Below are 17,077 nucleotides of genomic sequence, written 5' to 3'. Positions count from 1 at the left end.
AAATCTGTCCCTGACCAACATCTGGAAAGAAGACGGTAGGTACTACAGTTCATTCTAACATCGTGACCCAGACAACAAACATGGAGGAAATCCTGAAAGGCAGTTCCCCCTCAAAGGAGTTCTCTCCCCTAAAAAGAAAACACAATTTTATATTCCATGCAACACGAATAATCGATACTAACTGCAAAGGAGTCTTGCCTCTTCCTTTTATAAACAGGAAGTCACTTACATGAGGTTTTTATTTTAAGCATGCATTAAAATTATGATTTTTCATAAGACGAAAGAATGACTCTGTGCCAATCACACTGACATGCTACTCAACAAATGGCACTAATAGCTGTGACAAGAGTGAACCTGTCTGAGCAGAGCTTTTTAAGAAGTATCTAGACCAGCCATCAAAACCATGATTTTATCTAGCTGGGGCGCACGCTATATTCTGCTGCGATAAAAGCTATTAGGTGATTTAAGTGACTACTTTACTATGATGGATTTTCATCTATTAAAAGAATGTATTTAAGTGTTTTTAACCTTAGTTAGAAATAGGAAAAACGGAAAAAAAAAAGCGTAAGCATGTCTATATAAGCTAAAATATTTTGCTTCTTCATATTTTTCCTGAATAAATTAACTTTGCAAATTTATTCAATTGATTTATATAGTTGAGATGCTGATTAACATGTATCATATGACATCTTTTTGGTCTATTTAATTTGAAAGTCTCACGCCAATTAGCATAATTTCTGTATTAACTTTCCCATTTTCATTTTCCCATCCCAATCAACTCCCTTCCCTAATGACCCCTCACCAACAGAGACACCTATTTAATATTTTCTACCATAGATACATGTAGGAAATAGAGAAAAGATAAGAAAAATTTTTTTTTGTATTTGTAACTTAACACAATTTTTATCTGTGGTAAAATACATAAAGTTTACCAACTTAACCATCTTTAAGCGTACGGTCCAGAAGTGTTACGTATATTCCCAGTGTTGTACAGTCTCCAGACTTGCTCATCTACCAAAAGTGAAACTGTACATACTAAGCAACCCCTCACATCCCTTCCCCCCAGCCCCTGGCAACCATCATTCTATGTTCTGTCCTCAGGAATTTGACTAACTCCATGGACATGGAATTACACAGTATTTTTCTTTTGTGTCTGGCTTATTTCACTCAGCGTAAGGCTCATTTATGTTGTAGCAGGTGTCAGAATTTCCTTCTTTTTAAGTCTGAGTAATATTCCAATGTATGTATTATATTATATATTTTATATAATTATATGTGTATTACACATGTTTTATAATATATAATATATATGCATAATAATGTATATAATCTAACATATATTTTCTTTATCCATTAATTCATTGATGGGCATTTGGATTGTTTCTAACTTTTGGCCATTGTAAATAATGTTGTTATGAGTGTGATCTGCTTTCATTTTATATATATACACACACACACAGACACACACACACACAGACACACACACACACTCAGAAGTGGGAATGCTGGATCAAATGGTAATTCTATTGTTAAGTTTTTTGAGGAACAACAATACTGTTCTCATAGCAGCTATACTAGTTCTCTACACCCTTGCCAATACTATTTTATTTTTCAATAGTAGCTGTTCTAGTGGGCATGAGGCAGTAGAAATAAACTTTTAAAGTGGCTTCTTAGCTAGTAAGAAAAATATGGTGAACTCCTCTAGGATTTTGATGGTTTCCTGTCTCACATTCATGTCCTCCATCCATTTTGAGTTTATTTGTATGCATGGTGTAAGAAAGTGGTCCAGGTTCATTCTTCTGCATGTCGCTGTTCAGTTCTCCCAGGACCATTTGTTGAAGAGACTGTCTTTCTTCCACTGGATGTTCTTTCCTGCTTTGTCAAAGATTAGATGACCATATAGTTGTAGGTTCATTTCTGGGTTTTCTGTTCTGTTCCAATGATCTATGTGTCTGTTTTTGTGCCAGCACCACACTGTCTTAATGACCACAGCTTTGTAATATAACTTGAAGTTTGGAATTGTGATGCCTTCAAGTTTTGGTTGCCTCCAAGATTGCTTTGGTTATTTGGGGTCTTTTCTGGTTCCGTACAAGTTTTAGGATTGTTTGGTCTAGCTCTGTGAAAAATTCTGGTGGCATTTTGATAGGGACTGCATAAAAACTGTAGACTGTTTTGGGTAATACAGTCATTTTAACAATGTTCTTCCAATCCATGAGCGTGGAATGTTTTTCCATTTCTTCGTGTCATCTTCAATTTCTTTCATATGTCTTCTGTAGTTTTTAGAAGACAAATCTTTTACCTATTTGGTTAGGTTTATTCCTAGGTATCTGATGGGTTTTGGTGCAATTGTACATGGGATCGATCCAACCTCCTTGACATTGACCACAGCAAGTCCTTACTAGATACGTCTCATAAGTCAAGAGAAACAAAAGCAAAAATGAACTATTGGGACCTCATCAAGATAAAAAGTTTCTACACGGTGAAGGAAACAATTAACAAAACTAAAAGGCAACCTTTGGAGTGGGAAAAGATATTTGCAAATAACAGATAAAGGGTTAGTATCCAAAATCTATAAAGAACTTATCAAACTCAACACCTAAAAAACAAATAATCGAGTTAAGAAGTAGGCAGAAGACATGAGCAGACATTTTCCCAAAGAAGACATCCAGACAGTTAACAGACACATGAAAAGATGGTCAACATCACTCATCATCAGGGAAATACATACCAAAGCCACAATGAGATACCATCTCACACCTGTTAGAATGGCTAAAATTAACACCACAAAAAACAAGAGGTGTTGGTGAGAATGTGGAGAAAGGGAAACCCTCTTACACTGTCGGTGGGAATGCAAACTGGTGCAGCCACTGTGGAAAACAGTATGGAGGTTCCTCAAAAAGTCTGAAAAAAAAGAACTACCCTACACTCCAGCAATTTCACTACTGGGTCTTTACCCAAAGGGCACATAAATACTAATTCAAAGGGAATATGCACCCTGATGTTTATAGTAACATTATCAATGAGAGCCAAAGTATGCAGAGTCTAAATGTCCATCGACTGATGAATGGATAAAGAAGACGTGGTTTATATACACAATGGCACATTACTCAGCCATAAAAAGCAATGAATCTTGCCATTTGCAACCACCTGGATGGAGCCGGAGTGCATTATGCTGAGCGAAATAAGTCAGTCAGAGAAAGACAAATGCCATATGATTTCACTCATATGTGAAATTTAAGAAACAAAACAGATGAACACAGGGCGGGGGGACAAAAAGAGAGAGGGAAACCATAAAACAGACTCTTAACTACAGAGAACATAGAGTTACTGGAGGGGAGGTGGGCAGGGGGCTGGGTTAGATGGGTGAAGGGCATTAGGGAGGGCACCTGTGATGAGCACTGGGTGTTGTACGTAAGTGATGAGTCATTAATCTACGTCTGAATCTAATATTACACTATATGTCAACCCACTGGAATTTAAATCAAAACCTGAATCAAAAAAAAGAAAAAAGAAGATACAATACGAAACTATTTATCATGAGGGCAAAACTAACCAGAGAAGAATTCTATTATAAGCAAAAAGTGAAAGGCCTTTCTTATTCAATAATATAAAGGATCAAGGAACAATAATTTAACTGGACACTATGTATTCTGTATATAAATATGCATATCTCCACTTTATTTGTTCATAAGGTTTTTTTTTTTTTAATGATTGATTTTTGTAAAAATACCAGGCACAGTAACCTACCCTAAGTCATACAGTCATTCAGGAGAAGGACAAGATGGTGACAAATCAGAGAGATTGTCAATGAGTTTATGTTAGATCACAGAGGAATAAAGAGCTTGGGTATGTGAAACCGAAGGAGAATATATATATCCAATTATGGGAATTTTAGGATAAAATTTAAGACACATCCACGCATAATTTTAGAAACTGCTATGGTAGTAGAGAGGAAACAAATAGACTCAAAGAAATACTGTCAACTGATTTTCATCAAAAGTGCAAAGGCAATTCTACAGAAAGAGGGTAGGGTTTTCAACCAATGTTGCTAAAAAAAAAAAAAAAGAAAAAAAGAAAAGAAAGAAAGAAAAAAAGACACTTCTATGAACACCAAAACCCTCACGTTATCCAAAATTTGGAAAACGTATGCCTCATGTTATCCAAAATTTGACTCAAAATAGATCACAGATTAAATATAAACTACAAAAACACAAAGCTTCTAGAAGAAAATACAGGAGTTAATCTTTGCAACTTGGGTTAGGCAAACAGGTTTTAGATACTGTATCAAAAGGACAACCCGTAAGGAAAAACATTAATAAACTGGACTTCGTGAATAACGTAGTCCCCTTTTAGCCATGGGGCATATGTTCCAAGAACCCTAACAGATGCCTGAAACCACAGATAGTAACATACATTTTTTTTCCTGCCACACATACATAACTGTGAAAACATTTAATTGATAAATTAGGCGCAGTAAGAGATCAACAACTAGTAAAAGAGGACAATTATGACAATATATTGTGATCAAAGGTACGTGAATGTGGTTTCTGTCTCTCTCTGAAGGTCCTACCGTGCTGTCCTCGCCCTTCTTGTGATGACGGGAGACGGTAAGACGCCCGTGTGATGAGAAGCAGGGAGGTGCGTGACGCAGGCGCGGTGAGGCAGCGCGAGGCTCCTTCTGACGCTGCCGCAGCAGGAGGGCCACTTGCCTAGAGACCGCGCTGACCGCAGGTCAGCGAAATGACGCAAAGTGAAACTGCGGTAAGGCGGGGAGGCTACTGCCTTAAAAACGGTTTGTTGGTGAGAGACAACGTTAAGAGGAAACAAGGCAAGGCACAACCTGAGAGAAAATATCTGAAGATCATGTATCTGACAAAGGCCTTGTGTCCAAAATACATGAAAAACTCTTAAAGCTCAGTTACCCAATGAGACACTTCAAAAGACACTTCATCGAAGAAAATATACAGATGGCAAACAAGCACTCATAATCAACATCATTAGTGATCAGATCAAATTAAAACCATGTGGGGCGCCTGGGTGGCGCAGTCGGTTAAGCGTCCGACTTCAGCCAGGTCACAATCTCGCGGTCCGGGAGTTCGAGCCCCGCGTCAGGCTCTGGGCTGATGGCTCAGAGCCTGGAGCCTGTGTCCGATTCTGTGTCTCCCTCTCTCTCTGCCCCTCCCCCGTTCATGCTCTGTCTCTCTCTGTCCCAAAAATAAATAAACGTTGAAAAAAAAAATTAAAAAAAAAAAAAAAACATGAAATACCACGAAACTCCTATTAGAATGACTTAAAAAAACCGACAACTGTAAGCGCTGGCGATGAGGCGGGACAAACGGAACCCCCAAACATTGCTGGTAGAAACAGAAAATGTGTAGATGCTTTGGAAGTTTGACAGTTTTCTTTAAAAGTTAAATGCATACATACTGTACTGTCCAGGCGTCTCAATCCCAGCTATTTACCTGAGATAGATGAAACCTTACATTTACACAGAAACTTGTATGTGAATGTTAACAGCAGCTCTGTTTATGTAACTGCCAAAAGAGTAAACGACCTAGATGTGGACTGTCATGGGGGTCCTGATTTGCATCTCCCTGACAAGTAATGATGTTGAGCATCTTTTCATGTGTTTCCTGGCCATTTCTATATTTTCTTTGGAGAAATGGCTATTCAGGTCCTCTGCCTGTTTTTAAATTAAGTAATCTCCTTTGTTACTGTTGAGTTCAAGGCATCTTTATATATTCTAGATGTAAGTCCCTCATCAGGTAGATCTGCAATTTTTTTTCCCCATTTTATGGGTTTTCCTTTCATCTTCCTGATGGTATTGTTTGAGGCACAAAAGTTGTTAGTTTGAAGAAGTCCAATTTATTTTTTCTTTTATTGCCTTAGCTTCTGGTGTCATATCCAAACCACTATTGCCCAACTGAAGGTCACAAAGATTTGTTCATATGTTTTCATCTAAGGGTTTTATAGTTTTAGTTCTACTTAGGTCAAAGACAATTTATGTTTTAGATAGATCGATAAAACTGTGTATTTATGGCAATGCAGGGGTTAGTATGCACACATACATTTCCTACTTCTGTCTGCTGAGAAAGCCCACAAGCCAAGGGTGCATGGAAGCAATGAGTACACATAGTGTGCATACCTTGGTTTCTAAATACCATTCTCCAATAAAAGAAACCAAAGATCCTTAAAGAAGAGGATGATTTTAGGATTCGGGCAGGCAGAACACCAGATGACCTAGAGCACACTGTGGGGCTAAGAAAGTAAAGGGACAGTCGGAAAAGGATGGAGCCCATCAAAGGACACAGAAGCCCAACCAGGAGAGCTCGCATTGGCCAAAGCTGGGGCAATCTGAGCAAGAAAATAAATAACGATGCTGAATCGTAAACCACAGAGTATAATAAATTCATACTGGTAAAAATAAATTGAATAAGAAATAATTGGGAGTGAAAGGACAGATATTCCTTAAAGAAGAATTCCAATTAAACGTGGAAGGAACGAGGGAAAGAGAATATTACTGCTAAAACTCCAAGGTTCCTGTGATAGGCAAGATCCACTAATGAATGTCAAAATTAGTGGGCAAATGCTTGAGGAGAAACAGGTTATTTGCATAATCTGAAAGTATCTCCCCTGAGATGTGAATTAATTAAAAAGGAGAAAACAGTAAGTTTGTGGTGGAGAAATATGGAGAGACCACCTCACTCAATGGATTCAGTTTACACCGCCCACCGTAACACACCCTGACGCGCCAGACGTCTGCTCTGCGAGACGCTTAAAAACCTTACCGGAGGGGCGCCTGGGTGGCCCACTCAGTAAAACGGCCAACTCCAGATTTCAGTTCAGGTCATGATCTCATGGTTCGTGGGTCTGAGCCCCGAACCTGGCAGTGTGGAGCCCGCTTGCCATTCTCAATCTCTTTCTCTGCCCCTCCCCTGCTTGCTTGCTCTAAGTAAACAAAACTTAAAAAGAAAAAAAAAAACTTAATTGAATCATGAGTAACATCAGACTACTGCAATACAAGAACATTCTACAAAATAACTGATCCATATTCTTTAGAAGCATCGAGGTTATCAAAGATAATGAAAGACTGAAAAATTGGCATGGACTGGAAAAGACCAAAGAAACACAGTAAAGGGCATGTTGGTTCCTGAGCTGAGTTCTGGAACAGAAAAACGGAAGGAAAACTGGTGAGCTGGGAACGAAGAACGCAGCTTACGAAACGGTCTTGTGCCGACACTAATGTCTTCGGTGTTGGTAATCGTACCATGGTCGTATCTGATGCTAACATTTGCAGAAGCTGGACAAAGGATATTTGGGAACTCTGTGCTACTTTTACAACTTTTCTTTGAGTTTAAAATTATTTCAAACTAGGGGCACCTGGGTGGCTCAGTGGGTTAAGTGTCCAACGTAGGCTCAGGTCATCATCTGATGGTTCATGAGGTCGAGCCCCGTGCTGGCCTTGGTGCTGACAGCACCTGGAACCTGCTTCAGATTCTGTGTCTCCCTCTCTCTCTCTGCCCCTCCCCTGCTCACGTTCTCTCTCTCTCTCTCTCTCTCTCTCTCTCTCTCTCTCTCTCTCTCAAAAATAAACGTTAAAAAAGTTTTTTTTCAAATTATTTCCAAAATAAAAACTCAAAACAAGGAAAACCCGCTAAATGGCAATGTGGCTCAATAAAAAAAAAAAATCGCAAATGATTGATAACATGTATTTTACATCTTCTGAACTAAATTTCAGTACTAATGAAAGAGCACACCTAAATTTCCCCCATAACCCGAAGAACCTGTACATGATTTTCCCACAGATGGTTTCAGCAGGAACGGTAACAATTATGCCACGTCAGCAGGAAGACCTGCCCACACCTACCTCGTTTCCCTCGTATAAAACTGCATTTTACTCAGGGTCAAGATACGAATGTGAGGGTGTGCAAATTTTTTAAATATATAAATTATATTGAATTAAACAGTTGATAAAGGTCTATATAAAAACAAAAGCCACATCAATTACCTGATAAAATCATACCGTAGCCACTATAACTTTGTACAATCAATTTTTTCCCCCTTAAAATTTTGATAAATGAAGTTGTCAGGGGGGATAAGATCACAATTTTGTTTTCTCTTTTTTTCTCTTTAACTATTTTAACTTTCAGAATTCAGTTCGTGAATGCTAGCCTCGATAAGATCACAATTCTGCTTGCTGATGAGGTACACACACTGTCGTGTGCCTGTATAACCTTGGGGCAGCAAGGAAAGAATCCCGAGGCAAAGTTTTAATGTGGCTCCGAATTACACAGCTAATTACACTTAGCGAGGCCTCCCAAGAAAGGAGAGAGTGGAGTTCTCACTGGAAAGAAATTAACCACTACTTTAAAGCTCCTAAGATCACGCAGGTAGGGGATGGGGGCTGAGTCCTGTGAGGGCCTGAGATCTACCACAAAACGATGCATTGAATGGATTTACATGAATTTTAGATTATCTCCAGCCAGTTGTATGAGGTGTTACTAACAAAAGCTACATTTGAATGGTGTATTCTGACTTTATCTTAAATGCTGTGACTGCCTTTGAGGACTTCACAAAACATTAAAATACATACTAGAAAGGACATTATTTCAGGATCATATGCGTTTTTAAAGACAGTTTTAAAAATATAAAGCATAATAAATAAGAATAGAAATAATTCAAGTAAGTTAAGCGGTAAGTTTCTACTCTGAAAAAAGACTTTCTATCGACCTTTTCGAACCCTCACTGCAGACGTATATTCAGACTGTCCTGCCGACATATGGATGGACCGCTAATACACAGGCACATCCGTGGCTGAGGCTCGTGACTCAACAGCAACTTGAAATCAATGCCAACAATCGTTTCAGCCCTTTCCCTCTAACTTCCTACCATTAAAACAGCAATAACAAAGCCCACTACCTTTCTCTTTTAAAGAAAATCTCAATATCGTGGTGCCTGGGTGGCTTAGTCAGTTGAATGCCCGACTTCGACTCAGGTCATGATGTCACAGTTTGTGAGTTTGAGCCCCACATTGAGCTCTCTGCTGTCAGCACAGAGCCTGCTGTGGATCCTCTGTCCCTCTTTCTCTCTGTCCCCCTTTCTCTCTGTCCCCCTTTCTCTCTGCCCCACCTCTGCTTGCACTCTCTCTCTCAACAATAAACATTTTTAAAAGTTAAAAAAAAAAAATAAAGGAAATCTCAATACCAGTAATAATTTTCAAAGCTCTCTCACAGGCATGATTTAATCTGATATTCAAAAGAAGGGCTAAACAGTGTTACTCATTTTCCCGTGGAGAACACAGACCCAGAATGGTTGAGTGACTTCATTAGAGTCACGCGTCTGGACGTGTCAGAGTCAGGATGCTAACACCAAGTTCACCTGGCTGACACTTGCCCCCACTGTCTGCCGGGCTCCGTGCTAGGCAGCACAAGTACAACTGTGAAAACATTTACCCCTGGTGGTTCTGTTGATGTGTTATATTATACATCTCACTTCCTAGTTCCTGTTTCCAGATTATCTGAAGTCTTAAAACTCCAAAATTTTAAGACTTCCCGATAATTTCATTAACTCACAGATGCCGATTCTGTTTCGAGCTCCTGTCCGTGCAGGATTACGGAACTGGAAAACTCCCGGGAGGCAGTCAGGCATGGACTGTGGTCGGCCGCACTGTCGTTACTCAGCCTCCTTGGGCAAAGTCAGCATCTCGGAGACCCATTTTTAAGAAATCGTTATGTTGGGAATAACACCTATAAAAGAGCTTTGTTTTGAATTAATGGCTCGGTGAAAAGTTTGGTTTCTTTGTCACTGCAAAGTCACAATGCGACAATGTAAAGTAACAGTGTTCTTTAGTACGACGCACTGGCCACCCCAAACAGGAAAGCACGCCGTGGACAATCCGGATGCGTCTCCAACAGTGAGGACGCCCTACTGCGGGAGGGCGGACCAGAGAGGGAGCACGGATGTCCCCAGCCCTGCTCCGCAGGGATAAGCGGACAAAGGAAGTTTTCAGACGTACCAAGGAAGAGTCAGAACATTTATTCCTAAGCAGACTGAACTAAAAAATATTTTAAACTGTATAATTAGAAGGTTTTGAAACAAACTACTTCAGTATATTATTCAATAAAAGAGAGACGGCCATGAGTTGAGAGGGTCTGCTTATCAGTAACAGTGCGTTTACCGACAAGCAGCCACAAACGAGCAAGTCTCTTACTGGAAAAGGCTGGTTGACGAAAAACACTGCTTTGGCATGAATCACCCACTGACTATACAGTATGTCGGGGAGTCAGTTCTAAACTCAGGGAATCCGACAGGGCTGAGAGTGAGAAAGACAGCAAAGGGAAAAAGCCAGTGACCACAACATCAAACCTGTCCTGCAGAGAGGGACGTGGTGGACATCACCTTCCGGAAGGCACCGGAATGTGTAGACAGGAGTTAGAAAGGAACAAAGACATTTAGCAGCAGTTAAGAAAAACAGTAAATTAACCCATGGGTGATGTCTGAGGTTAAAGAATCAAACTGCTGAACTGTTAATTATTTTAGGAAGTCTTTTGTTAGTAGTGAAATATCAGGAGACTGGAAAACAAGGAATCCAGTCTGAAGGTTAAAAAGAAAGAGGGTAGAGGCTGAAAATTATAGAGCTGCTAGTCTAACATCTATATTAGGAAATAAATTTGAGATGATACTTATGGATGAGCTTAATGATACATTTGGAGAAGTACAATTTAATAGGAGTGAGTCAGCATGGATTTACCAAAGGCAATCATGTCAGAAAAAATTTCGTTCCTTTTTAGGTTGAAGTAATAATTGGTTTATGTAAGGAGAACCAATGAGAAACTGTCAGGATTTTCTAAGATTTTTTGGACCTCTTCATAAAATGAATTATTGTACAAAATGTCATGACATGTGTCAGAGCACCAACTAACAAAAGGGGCTGAAAGTAATGGGGTTAAAAATAGAGGCCCCACAATCTGGGGAAAACTACATTCTACAAGGCTCTGTACATCAGAACGCTAATGTTTTTAATTAATGATGAAGAAAATCTTTTATATGAGAAAATCTGAATATTCCGCTAAATGAGAGGGAATGGTTAAGGTACAAAAGGCTACAGATGTTTTATCTTAACCGTGATAGATTAAGCAAAGGGGCTCCAGGGTGGAATATGAAATTCAATCTGCCTAAATATGCACTGATACACTTGGAGAGAATTAAGGAATCAGTTAAGTATAGTTTAACTGGTGCCGCATTAGTTAGCATTAGAAAGGAAAGGATTTGGAGTTTTGATAAGAGTCAAACTTTCACATTCTTATTCTTTATAACTGGGTAAGAGGAAAATGCTATGGAATGCAATTAAATAATACATGTTTTAAAGAATTAAAAAAACTGATTATCTTAAAGAATAATATGAAAATCCCACTTTGTGAAGAGAATAGATCTGTGGGCTATCATATTGCACACGTCATAATCCAATGTACATTTTTAAATGATAAAGTCTTAACACATATATAAGAACTGATGAAAATCACATCAATTTAAATAGGATTTGTTTAAAAAACACCCTACAATAAGCAAAAACTAAAGGAATTAGAGACAATACCATGTCATCACTTAATGTTTAATTTCTCCTGAATAGAGAACATCACTTGATCGTTGTCTTTAGACAACATGTCAAACATTTACACACTTGAAGCCCCAGCTTCTCAGAGGAGATCTGAAGTAACTCCATGGGTCTCACTGTCACGCCGCAGAGAGTGGCTGTGTCGCCACCCCCTGGCAGGGAGCGCCACTAGAGTGGCCACACCACCAGGACGTCCAGCGGGTGCCCCCCCCCCCCACCGGCAGGGAGCACCACTGCAGAACAAGCGGGCCCCCGAGAGCTGCAGAGGCGTAACTGTGCATCTGTCACCTGGAGCTCAGGAGGAAAAACCCTCTCTTTGTTCTTGCTCGGCACAATCACAAGAGCTACACGTGCTTCCCTCTACCTTCCCATGGTCTTCTCCATCCTCTTCCTCCCTGGATGTTGGAAGTATTCTGAGACACAATGACCCACGTCCGGCTGGAGGTCACTCGTACTGCAAGCACAGAGTGTGTTTAATTCCTGCTCAGGGTGCAGTGGGTGAACACCATGCTTAGTCTTGGGTAACAGATGGCAGACGGGCAACTGCTAATACAGAGGTCAAATAAAGACCATCTTGGGGGTGAAATGGATTCCACTGAACAGAAAGAAAATGATAATGTACAGTGACAGAAAGAGTTCTGGAGACTTTTAATTTGAGGCCGATTTTGTGGGAAGTAATATGACTGCAAAATCTCATATCAGATCTAGAACGAGTCTCTTTAGAAATACGGGAAGCAGGGGCGCCTGGGTGGCTCAGCCAGGTGAGCGTCCGACTTTGGCTCAGGTCATGATCTCACGGGTCGTGAGTTAGAGCCCCGTGTCAGGATCTGTGCTGACAGCTCGGTGCCTGGAGCCTGCTTTGGATTCTGTGTCTCCCTCTCTCTCTGCCCCTCCCCTACTCATTCTCTGTCTCTCAAAAATAAAGAAATGTTAAAAAAATTAAAAAAAAAAAAAAAGAAATACAGGGAGCAAAGAAATCCCATTAAAAAAAAAATATGTATACAGAGAAGTGCACAGCTCACAGGCGAGCTTGAGGGATTTTCTCCAATTGAGCACAATCATATTCCAACATCAGGAGTGAGAAACAGAGTATCACTATTCTGGATGGGATAGAGAGACTGTTCCTCATCCCGGTGACTGCTGCCCCCGAGGGGGAACGTACCCTGGTTCCTAACAGCACAGATTGGTTGTGGCTGGTTGTATATTTCGTAAGAAGAGGACTGCACAGAATCCACTCTTCTGTGTCTGGCTTAGTTCATACAATACTGTGACTGAGAGATTTATCCATGCTGTTCCTTTCTCCTACTCTGTACGTCCTCCCTGCTACAGAGGGTCCCAGTAGGTGAACACAGAGCCTGTTATACATTCTACTAGATGGACATTGGCTAGTTTCAGTTTTGACTATGACGAAGGTATCAATAATTATATAAACTATAAATACTAGAGTAAATGACTATTTCCAGTAGGTAAAATTGCCCCAGCAGGTAAAAATCCAAATGCAGCTACATGCTGCTTATAAAGAAGCTGATGTAGCTGCACTAACAGGAAACACAGAATGATGGCAAGAAACATTACTATAGATAAAAAGGAGCATTTCTTAATTACAAGGGAATACACGTATTTTCTTTATGATACCTGGGTAAGTGTATAAAACAATCTTAAAGTTCTCAGTAGCCAGTGATAGACCTTCAAAATATGTAACACCAAAAGTAAGAGAATGTAAAAAAAATGGAGAAATCTACAATCAAAGGACGCAAGTTTACCACAGCTGACAGAGGTAGCATAAAAAATATAAGAATATAGACAGTCTGAACAGCACGGTGAAAAAACTCAAAGTGATGTACAAGGGAGCACAGAATACAGCACCAAGCAGCTCCATTATTTACATTCCATTCTAGTACGTCTCAAACATTGACCAAAACTCACCAAATTGTGGACTTAAAGCATAAGTAAATTTCAAAGCACTGAAATCATTCAGAATTATGTTCTATAAGCACAGTAGCCAGAACCTAGAAGTCCATTTACATTACTGTTTCCATAGTTAACAAACAGATGACTAGAAAAATCCCCAAGGGCCTGGAAATCAAATAATATGTATCTAAATAACCCACCTTTGTTTTAAAAATAACCACTTGTACCTGCTTTTCAAACAAAGCTATAACCAAAATTAACGCTCACATTGAGCCTTTAATTCTCTGGACTGTGACAGGAGAAATGATACCACAATCGTTCTCCTAGTTCCCCCAAATAATTGAGAGAAAAGACACAATGACTCATCAACAGAGTCAACGGAGAAGAAAACTGAACAGCCACGGACGCCGAGTACTGCGATGTCTGCGTGTAGCTCCCGCGTCACCGGTTTTAGATCATAAGAAACCTGTGTCGCAGCCGTCGCTGTCCGCATCTCACGGAGGGGGAAACTGAGACCCACCGAATTAAAACAGCATTTCCAAAGTCGTTCAACAAGGGAATGGGGACTGGCGTTCAAATCTGTCCTGCCCTGCAGGCCTGCCCTACAGACGGAAACACAGGTCGCTCCTGACTTTGCTGATGAGGAATCTGAAGCCTGGAGATGTCCGGAGATCGGCCCAGCCTTACAGACTGGCACACCAGGACGCGAACCGGTCTCCGGGGGGCTCGGGCTGACTTCCTCACCCAATAACTGCAGCTACCTCGCAATGTACACAAAGCCGGGGAGGCACACGATCACGGGACGGGAAGCCTCTTTCCGCACAACTGTTTCCCACAGGGCAACCCGGTACCTTACTTTAACACGTGCACTTCTAAATGTGGTCTCAACTGAAGTTTAAACTATCCCAGATGACGCTGGGTACAGTCCTTTCTGTGGCTGCGGCTTAGTGCGTCCCTTCTAACGGTCTTTAGCTGGTTGATACACGGGGAGAGCCGAGTGGGGACCACATGATCTTGGGGTGGTTTCAAACCCAGCCTTTTATTAAAAGAACGGCGCACCATACTTCCCTGAACGCTGGCCTGCAAGATTCTCGGCACAGGAAGGGCACAGACAGCGCACAACACGGCCGGTGGTGTCCTCCCGGACCGGGCCGTCGGCCGCTCTCTCGGAGGACCGTGACACCGCCGCGGGACCTCGACGGCGCCCACCGCCCGCCGGGGGCTCACCAGCCACGGTGCCCAGTCCCACCACCACACAGTACGGAATGCGGAGCGGCGAGGCCTGACTCGGCATCTTCTTTACACTGAGGAAGGCTCCCGTGGCGCATCCCCAGACGTACCGCAGACGGTTGACAATCACAAGGTCAAAAAGCCAGTCTACAACAGTCTACCTTTTTCAAGTTTTCTCGTAACCGAGCTAAGTCTGCCAAAGCAAAGATACCACCAAAGAGACGGTGGCCACGCACGGGAGGGACAGGCAACCGGCTCCCCGTACCGCCCCCCGTGGGTCTGGTTTGCGAGCAACTGGGACTTGCCTAGAAAACGGCTTCTAACAGAATTATGAATACAGACCACAAACTAGGATTACACCCGCGTGAGCATCACACACACACACACACGGGAACTAGAATAATGGTTCTGAAAGCTCGTGCTACACTAGCACTATTTCAGAACACCTCTCCAAGGCACACACAGCGTTGCTTCTGCGGCACCGGCCCGTCCTTTCTGCACAGAACGGAAGGAACGCGTGTCTCTGCTCTGCAGTCAGCTTCCGCCCCTTTCCCTGGTGTTCATCTGCAAGTTAGAAATACTTTCTTTTAGGGAAATAACCGGTTTTCAATGTCTAACCGGCGCAGTGAGAGATGGGAGACACTGATATCACGCCTTGAGAAGCAGGCACAGTACTACCTTGAAAATGGTACTTTGCTGGGGCGTCTGGGGGGCTCCGCTGAGAGGAGCTCAGGTCATGATCTCACGGTTTCACGAGTTCGAGCCCCGTGTTGGGCTCTGAGCTGACAGCACGCAGCCTGCTTGGGATCCTCTCTCTTCGCCCCTCCCTCACTTGTGCAGTCACCGTCTCTCTCAAAATAAATAAACTTTAACAAAAACGGTACTTTGTTGATGGCCCGATATCAGCGGAGGTCACTTTGCTTGGCCATCTCCTGAAGTCCCTCCGTCCACAGGCAGTTCTTCCGGCGGCTGTATGGTCAGGGCTCATCTGAGGGAAGAATCCTTAGGTGATGAAGGCCAGAAGATACTTCAATTTGACTTCATCTGTTTTTGTGACTAAAGCTTTAAACTGTCCAGTCTGAAACCTTTTCAGTAACAATCTCACCAAAATGTGAGGAATACTGACCTGTGTTTCTGTTTTTCAAAAACAGCCCTGGATACAACACAGAGAAAAAATAAGACGTTCTACCATTTCCTTAAAAGGCCAATCATAGCAAACACGAATCTGAAAGAACACAGCAGCAGAAAACACAAGACCTTATATGCAGACGTTGTCAAATGTATTAATAATCGATCAATAAGAATATTATCCATCAAATAACTCATTAGGTTCTGTTTCTTTCCACGTACGTGTTGCCTGAGCAAAGACGGTTTACGCGTTTTGCAAACGGGCAGGGTTTCCCACGACTTTTGCACTTTGGGCAGGGTTTGCCACAACTTTCAAACACTTCTGTCACATCTCCAGCGTTACCCCTGTGACCCACCGCCCCCTCTGCGCGGCTCTCGCTGGTCAGGCACAAAAGGTACTGAGCTAAGAGCTTCTTAGCCGTTAGCTTTTTAACTTCTTTGCCACCGTGTAGATTTACACACAAGACAGCTGACGCAAGACGGAGCGGGCCTGCCTGAGGTCACGGGGCCGGGAAGGAAAGACGTAGACAGAGTTTGCATTTGTCTCCAACCGATCCCAAAGCGTCTGCCTAAAACAGCCGCTGTATCAACTGCTACTATTTAAATACAGCACCACTTGGGCTACATCTCAGAACTTACTCTAAATTTCCTTCGGGCAAGCACTTCCTCAAGCAGGTACTCATACTCATGTCCATCACACTGCTGTTCCGCACAGTAAGGATTCAGCACTCAAGGGAGGCATTCTTGCTCGTCAAAACGCTGGGCTACACACAGGAATGGTCCTGCTTACCCCAGCAGCTGCTGCCATGCCCCTGACACCCGCAGAGGGGGCTACCCGACTTCCAATCCAAGGAGGCCACAGCATTTAGCAGCCACCTCTGCCGCCACCAACACGGCCCTCACACCGTGGACAAGGCCCTCCTAACTTCTGGGGAGTGAGCGACACCATGGTACCCCGTGCCAAGTCGCTCAACTCACCGTCCTCGGTCACGTCCCTCTCCAGGTACTCCTCACGAGACAGTGGTACACAGGGACAGGGCATAACATTTCAATTCACAAACATGCTTTGAAAAAAGTTAAAAATGTTACCCATCGGTCAGAACATGAAGTTCAAACAACTACTACCATTGCAAACGTTTCACTGCCTGTCGGCTATTTGTGGTTATAACTTTACCGTCTGGGGCGGGGGCGGGG

At 42.1% G+C, this 17,077-nt stretch overlaps 1 protein-coding gene across 8 annotated transcripts in view; it reads right to left on the bottom strand.

Annotated features, from left to right (window-relative positions):
- ZNF407 (zinc finger protein 407) overlaps window positions 1-17,077 on the bottom strand; it is a 455,477-nt gene that overhangs the window by 126,621 nt on the left and 311,779 nt on the right. The gene's annotated exons all lie outside the window — the stretch shown is intronic.

The sequence above is a fragment of the Felis catus genome, chromosome D3 (assembly GCF_018350175.1).
Source record: "Felis catus isolate Fca126 chromosome D3, F.catus_Fca126_mat1.0, whole genome shotgun sequence".
Classification (NCBI taxonomy): domain Eukaryota; kingdom Metazoa; phylum Chordata; class Mammalia; order Carnivora; family Felidae; genus Felis; species Felis catus.
The sequence above is the reverse complement of the archived record's forward strand: the minus strand, read 5'-3'. Positions and strand labels throughout refer to the sequence as shown.